The 7,864-nt window shown below is 44.7% G+C and overlaps 2 pseudogenes across 1 annotated transcript; both read left to right on the top strand.

Annotated features, from left to right (window-relative positions):
* The first annotated feature begins 2,150 nt into the window (after positions 1–2,150).
* On the top strand, positions 2,151–2,997 carry LOC110315760 (annotated as a pseudogene).
* A 3,028-nt stretch (positions 2,998–6,025) lies between these two features.
* Positions 6,026–7,566, top strand: LOC110315758 (annotated as a pseudogene). Its single transcript, XR_002380221.1, has one exon. The product of XR_002380221.1 is annotated as a serine/threonine-protein kinase H1 pseudogene (transcript).
* The last annotated feature ends 298 nt before the right edge of the window (positions 7,567–7,864 follow it).

Raw genomic sequence — 7,864 nt, 5'->3', positions numbered from 1 at the left:
AAAAAAAAAAAAAAAAGAAAGAAAGAAAGCAGTCTCTCATTCTTCACCTACCATTCAGAATTATTTCCATGTCCATGAGGGAGCCAAGTGCAGCTGCCTGTGGTGCACTGGGCCAAAGATGCTCATGACAACCCTGGCAGGTACAAGAGACATGGGCTCAAATTTCAGGTTGAAGGTGAGGAAGCTTTTCTTCTCTGCAGTTTCTCCAGTTTGTGTGTTTGTCCTTACAGGAGGGAGAGGTTCTACTCAACAGTATCTTATATCAGGTGCCCTTTAGTTTTCTCACAACGGGGGACTTTGCTCTTCTTTTTTGTGGTTTTAATTTTCCTGAAGTTTCCTTATCTATACTCAAATGCAACACAGCACAATTATAGAGAATTGTGCAGGAAACTGACATGAGACAAAAATCCTAGAGCAATGGCTATTAGAGCATGTTTAACACTGGGCAGACACTGTCCTAAGCACTATGTGCCTCTGCTCCACTGAATCCTCACAATACACCTGAATGGTACAAAGCACCTTCCCTACATTAGCAACAAAAAGTTGTTGAGCACCATGATAATACGTACATACTGCGCACAAGACCAGTGTCAACTGACCAGCTGAAAAGGGAGCAAATATACAAGCTACATATTCACCTGAGGGCAGGCAAAGCATGAGAGATGAAACTCTAAGCGGGTGCTAAAAGGCATAGTAGTTGGGTAAAGGTCAGTCTTGGATATTCCATATTCCTGTGGAAAGGTAAGCTCCAATATTATGTTTATATGAGTGGCTTCAAAATAATTCAGAAATAATTTTATTGTGGAGAAAACACAAAATTGTAGAGAACAATTTGAAATTAAGGTTGTCATGTGAAGTGCTCTGTTTTGCATGGAGTGAAGCAAATGGAATAAGTTTCTGCTTCAAGGGCTCATTTTGCCTTCAATATAGAAGGTAAAAAAAAAAAAAAAGACAAAAAGATATCATTAATAAAAGGTGGCAATCACAGTGTGGGATATTGGGAAGGACTCAGGCTGGGGCATTTCTAACAAAGAGCATTAATAGATTGAACCAATGTTAAAATAATCGGGAGGACATACATTTGTTAAGACTACAAGAACAGTTTTGCTGTAGTTTTTGTTAGGGGAAATATTCTCAGAAGAAAGGGTGAAAACAGGTCTTGCAAACTTTATATGACCCTGCGCAAGGGAACGCCTGGGCCAAGTAGTGGGAGTGGGTGGGGTAGGGGAGCAGGGGTTGGGGGGGGGGGATAGGGAACTTTCGGGATAGCATTTGAAATGTAAATAAAGAAAATAATTTTTTAAAAACTTTTAAAAAGAAAATATCTAATAAAATAATTTAAAAGTAAAATAAAAAAATAGAAGTCAAAAGTAAATAACCTTCAGTATAATTCTACCCATGACTATTGGGAACAAAATTTTGACCAGTTAATCCCACTAAGAGACCATTAATCTAGATGTTCATACCTTGACTAAGTCATTATCCTCTGTATACTTATTGTCAAGGGGCCTGAGAAGAGGACATACCATATCATCTCACCTGAGAACCTGGTCCACTTGACCAAGCACAACTTTCTGAGAAGCCACAAGCTTTTTATGAGTTCAACAACATTTGAGTGATGGTTGCATATGGGGCAGTGAAGACGATCAGGATGAAGCCCAACACAGTCCAATAACCTGAGCTCTCACTGGGTGAGATGAAGGGAAAGGAAGGAGGCCACCAGATTTAATGCTCAGGATTGTGTTGGTTTGAAAATGCCAAAGTGATATCATTTAACTTTTGTCTGAGAAGAGCATGGTCATATGAACTTGAGGGATGAAGGATTCTCATGAAAGGCAGGAAACTAGCAAGTCTATGCCCTGATTGTAGGCATAATCACTACAAGGGCATGAAAAAAAGACAAATCAAAAACAAAAACAAAGCAAGCAAACCAAAAAAAGAACAAAAACACACTATGATCAGTCATCATAAAGTAAAGAACCGCATGTGTTTACACAGTTAAGACCATTTTCATCAGAATAAGCAGGAAAAATATGTGTGTTCTTTAGATGATTTTTTTTCCTAGTGCTGTGTATAAAATCTGAAGATGAAGTGGAATAGCATTACCCAGGCAACAGTCTTTTTTTCTCTTGCTGGACCTGGAATTAGGCATGCCTGCCTTGAGGACTGAGAAAAAGGCTGTCAACTTTATTCTCATCCACTTGGCATTTTCTAATACAATCATTATTCGTAGCACAGGCATCAAAGATATAGCCACAATCATTATTCGTAGCACAGGCATCAAAGATATAGCCACAATGTTTTATTTCAGAAACTTCCTAGGAGATATTGGCTGTAAAGCTGCAGTTTATCTGGCAAGGATGGCACGGGGCCTCTCCATCTGCACCACCTGTCTCCTCAGTGTGGTCCAGGCTGTCACCATGAGTCCCAGGACTGCCCTTTGGACAAAGCTCAAACCACAAACAGCATGCCAAGTTCTTCCCTTCATCCTTGTCTTTTGGATTGTTAATATTCTCATAAGCTCCAACTTGCTCTCCTACATCAAAGCAGGCAGTGACTTGAACAGGTCTGTGGCTATAATGTACATTGGCCACTGTTATATGTGCCAATCAAGATACATCATCAAGTGGCTTTTCCTCTTTCTCTTCATGACTCTTCATGATGTTATTTTTCAGTCTCGTGGGCTGGAGCAGTGGGTCCATGGCTCTCCATCTGTATAAGCACCACAAGCGTGTCCTCTACCTTCACAGCTCCAGGTTTGCAAGCAACTCCCCTCCAGAAATCAGAGCTACATGGAGTGTTCTCATTCTTATGACCTGTTTTCTTTTCTTCTATTGGGTAGATTTTATTCTCTCCTTTTACAAAGGTTTCACAGTGACACATGAGTCTATTTTACTAAATATTAAAACATTTTTAGAACTTGGTTATGCTGGTTTCAGCCCCTATGTCCTGATCAGCAGAGACATCCATATTCCCCATGTCTTGCATATTTGCTGATAAGTGTATAAATTACATTCTATAACTATTCTCTGAGTTAAAATATGAACATGATAAATTGCTTTGCTGTGATAAATTTTATAGGTGGGGGACACCATGTTTCTTATGTAGCATAGGTTGACCTGGCAGTCAGTATATAGCACAGGGTGATCTTGGGGTGCCTTGGGATGCCAAATACTGGAATTTCAGGCATTCTCCACCGAACTGACATTTGTCATAATGTTCTAGTGTATCACAACATTAAATTAAACATTATAAAAATACATTTCTTTTTTTTTTTAAGGAGTCTGGCACCGCACATTCTTAAGTTCGGAGTTTCTACAAAGGTGGGCAGAAGGTTCTTACCATTTTCCGTTCCACCATCCCAGCTATGAGACCTTTAGCTCCTCCTTAGTACTGGGGGTTTTACTTTAGGTAACGCTCCTGCCAGAAATCAATATTTCCTGTTTCTCCCAAAGACAGAACATGAGAGCAAGAGAGGGTACATAGAGATGGTGGGGGGGGGTGACTTTGAGCTGAGCTGAGTTTGCAGGGCAGGGTACAGACCATAGTTAAACAAGTGAAGTCACCACCACCCGACAAACCTCATCAACAGCTAGGTGACAGGGCTAGGTGACAGGGCTAGGTGACAGAGCTAGGTGACAGAGCTAGGTTACAAAACCACTGAGGTGAAGAGTATTTGTGCGATGGGACAATTATAGCCAGGTTAGACCTTGAAATAACGCAGTAGGACATGAGGAAACAGCTTCTCTCACACGGTGCCCTGGCAGGTCCGGAAATCATGCTCCTGGCCAGGCCTCACTGGCACACTCATGTGTAAATACCTCTTTGACAGATCGTTAACACTCAAGCTTCCACCTCTGGCTCCCAGTTACTAACTATGGCCTATACTGAACATCCCAGAGTTCACTAGGCCTTCTTGTCCCCTGAATCCCAGACTCCATATTTCCTTATGCTATGCAGGTATACCCTGTGGGCCCACAGACGAGGGAACCACAGTGCCAAGGGAACACTGGGGATCTACTTGGTGAAACCAAGGTGGTACAGCCTTACCAAGCAGCAGGACATTGGTGCTTCCAAGAACTCACAGCCTTCACAGCCTCCAGCCACGGAGGACCCAGAAGGTCCAGAAATTGCATTGACCCCCCTCCCACCCCATTCTTCAAGACATTGTATTGCAGTCAGTCGAGGGAGACTCCCCTCTACTCTGAACTGCCAATTTTTAACCACTGCAGTTCCTCCTCAGAATAAACAGAAAAACCCAAACACATCTCGCAAGGAGTGGGGTTGAACTGCTCTCTCTGTAGTTGGGCACTGTGCCTGCAGGGGAGCCAAGGCTGCCTGAGTTCCTTCCCTGGTCCAAGAGTGAAACAATCCCATTAATTTAACAGAAGGAAGTAAATGAAGCAGAGGCACTTCAAGTATTCAGAACACACATAAACCCTTGGGGGCCACTGAAATATCCAGATTAATCTTATTTTAGAAAAGGTATCCAACACTAACCATAAATCCCTAAGTGATGATAATGGAGCTCCTGAACATGAAGAATACCATCCGCTAGAGGTCTATGTTCTGGAATCAGCATTGTCTGGTGTAGAAAAAAGCAGCCTGTCTGACAAACAGGTTGGAAAAGAAAGAGGAAGAAAAGCAGGCTGTAACGCAAGCTGACATAACTGCTACTCACAAGGCCCCACAGAGGCAAATGTCACCAGGACCTCTTAGATGGGAGAGTCCCTGATCACTATGGTATGTCTCAATCCACTGTGCTGCATGCAGTTATATTGAGAACTTGTAACTCATAAACTACACTCATCAAAAAGCAGAAGCTAAGACCTCATAAATCCCCTTCCCCCACCCCATCCCCCTCATCAGTAGTATCTTGCCCGAGATGCTTCCTGCTTCCTTAGGTGCCCTGAGACCATTGCTTGGGGTCACAGGGGCCCTGAGTCTTCCACTGGAATCACACCTCTTGGCTAACCACCATCCTCAAAAGCACCACAGGGCTCCTCTAGACACCCTCCCTGGCTGTAACATGGTAGTGACATAAATTTTTCAAGATATCTTTTGATGATTCCGTTTTAACTATGAGACCTTATTTGGAAAGGTTAAGCTATTTGACTTGACATAGAGGACTATCTTTTTACAAAGTAACTAGTGAATATTTATATGGAATAAAATCACAGAATTGTCAGCATAAAAACTCTTAAAATATTAAGATGTAGACATTGGGACTGGAGAGATGGCTCAGTGGACAAGAGCACTGATTGCTCTTCCAGAAGTCCTGAGTTCAATTCCTATCACCCACATGGTAGCTCAGAACCATCTATAATGGGATCAGATGCCCTCCTCTGTTGTGTGGACATATGCAGGAAAACAGAACATTCAGATACATAAATAAATCAATCTTTAAAAGATACAGAAATTGAAGTTATAAAGTATCTGACACAAAGAAGCAGACAAATAAAGCACCTTCTAAGTCAGTCTGTGTAATTTGACTCAAAAGGAAGTGATGTAAGAACATGGAGAAGGTGTGAAGAAAAATGTGTTTAATCTTACCGATGGAGAGGGTGTTCAACATTAAGAATAGAAAGGGAGCTGGAGAGATGATTCAGTGAGAAAAAAGCACCTGCTGGCACCCAGACAGCCTAATTTGTCTCTGAAGAGGAAAACTGACTCCCCCATGCTGTCCTCTGACCTCCACAGGCATGCTGAGATGCTCACATGGACACACGCAGGAACATATAAATGAACTTTAAAATAATTTAAGTGTTCTTAAAATAGACAGGAGAAATATAATTGTTGACACAGCATGATCAAGGATGGCATGGATTCACACAATGTTGCTCTACTCAATTTCTCCTTAAAAGTCAGAGTACAGGCTGATGCGGGAGGATGGCGGTGGCGCCGGTTGCCTGGGCTGGGAGAAAGTGGGCTGAGCCGCCGGCACTCCAGAGAGCCCGCTGCCAGCGCAAGGTGTAGTCGGGGCACTGCCTACAGCCTCACTGGAGAGGATGCCCCCGTATCAGTGATGGGCTGTGAGACAAGCAAGGTCCTTCCTGAGCCACTCAAGGATGTCCAGCTGGATCTGGTCAAGAAAGTGGAGCCCTTCAGTGGCACTAAGAACGATGTATACAAGCACTTCATCACAGAGGTGACAGTGTTGGCCCTCTCAAAGCTGGCTTCCCAGCTACCAGTCAGTATACACCTCCCTACCCTGGTGTTCCCACTACTGGCCACACAGAGCCTCCTTCAGAACCACCACGCAGGGCCAGGGTGGCAAAGTACAGGGCCAAATTTGACCCACGCATGACAGCTAAGTATGATATAAAAGCCCTAATTGGGCGAGGCAGCTTTAGCCTCATGGTATGTGTGGAGCCCCGGGCAACCCGACAGCCATATGCTATCAAGATGATCAAGACCAAGTACCGAGAAGGGCGGGAGTTGTGTGAGTCCGAGCTCTGAGTGCTGCACCGGGTGCACCACGCCAACATCATCCATCTGGTAGAGGTGTTTAAGACACAGGAGCGTGTGCATATATGGTAATGGAGCTGGCCACTGGGAGTGAGCTCTTTGGATTATTGCCAAGGGTTCTTTCACTGAGCGAGATGCCACAAGAATGCTGCAGATGGTACTGGATCGTGTCCGGTATCTTCATGCCCTTGGCACTACACACCAGGACCTCAAGCCTGAGAATCTCCTTTACTACTACCACCCAGGCACTGACTCCAAGATCATCATCACTGACTTTGGCTTGACCAGTGCCCGGAAGAAAGGTGACGACTGCCTGATGAAGACCACGTATGGCACACCTGAGTATATTGCTCCTGAGGTTCTGGTGCGAAAACCCTACCCCAATTCTGTGGACATATGGGCACTGGGTGTCATTGCCTACATCCTACTCAGCAGTATCATGCCCTTTGAGGATGACAACCGCACCCAGCTATGCCAGCAGATCCTCAGGAGCAAATACAGTTATTTGGGGGATCCCTGGCCTAGTGTATCTAATCTGACCAAGGAGTTCATTGACTGCCTGCTGACCGTGGACCCTGGAACCCGAATGACTGCACTGTAGGCCCTAAGACACCCATGGGTAGTAAGCATGGCAGCCTCTTCATCCATGAAGAATCTGCACCGATCCATCTCCCAGAATCTCCTCAAACATGCTTCCTCTCGTTGCCCAGAGTACCAAATCTTCCCAGTCCACACGTTCCAGCTGCTCCACACGTTCGAACAAGTCACGCCGTGGTCGGGAGCGCGAACTACGGGAGCTTAACCTGCTCTATCAACAGCAGTATAATGGCTGAGCCACCAGCTATGACATGGACACAGTATTGTCTCATCTGGACACCTTCTGCCATGTCACCTGGGCCTAATACCTTTTCTATAGCTAGACCTCATGCCCAGCAGTATGTAGAGCATGTCTGGGCCCAGCTCCTCTCTGTACCTTTAGTAGCCCCTACCTCCTATCATGGGCCTGGCCTGTTAGGATGGAATGGTGGCAGGACTGAGTCTCCACTGATCTCCTTAATTTTTGCCAGTTTCTTGGACCAAGCGGAGCTACTGTGTTGGGTAGAAAGGGTCCTGTGGCTCAGAACTCTTAACCCATTACTTTTATAACCCCCTTTCCTCCACAAAGCTTTGGTCTAGCTCCCACATTCTCTGCCATGCTAATCCTTAAGATTACACTCCAGTGGGAAGTCTGGCTTGTGCCATAGCTAAATTGCCTCATTAGTCCTTTAGCTACAGTTAGTTTTGAGCAACTCTGTTTCCCCAGCCAAGATCTGTCTTTCTTCATGGTGCCACCGGGGACACCTTCTAGTCCCCAGACTTGCTAGGAACTGTCGTCTGTCTCTCCACCAGGATGCCA

This window comes from Mus pahari, unplaced genomic scaffold (genome assembly GCF_900095145.1).
Source record: "Mus pahari unplaced genomic scaffold, PAHARI_EIJ_v1.1 scaffold_10562_1, whole genome shotgun sequence".
NCBI lineage: Eukaryota > Metazoa > Chordata > Mammalia > Rodentia > Muridae > Mus > Mus pahari.
Note: the sequence above shows the minus strand (reverse complement) of the source record. Positions and strands in the feature narration are given on the sequence as shown.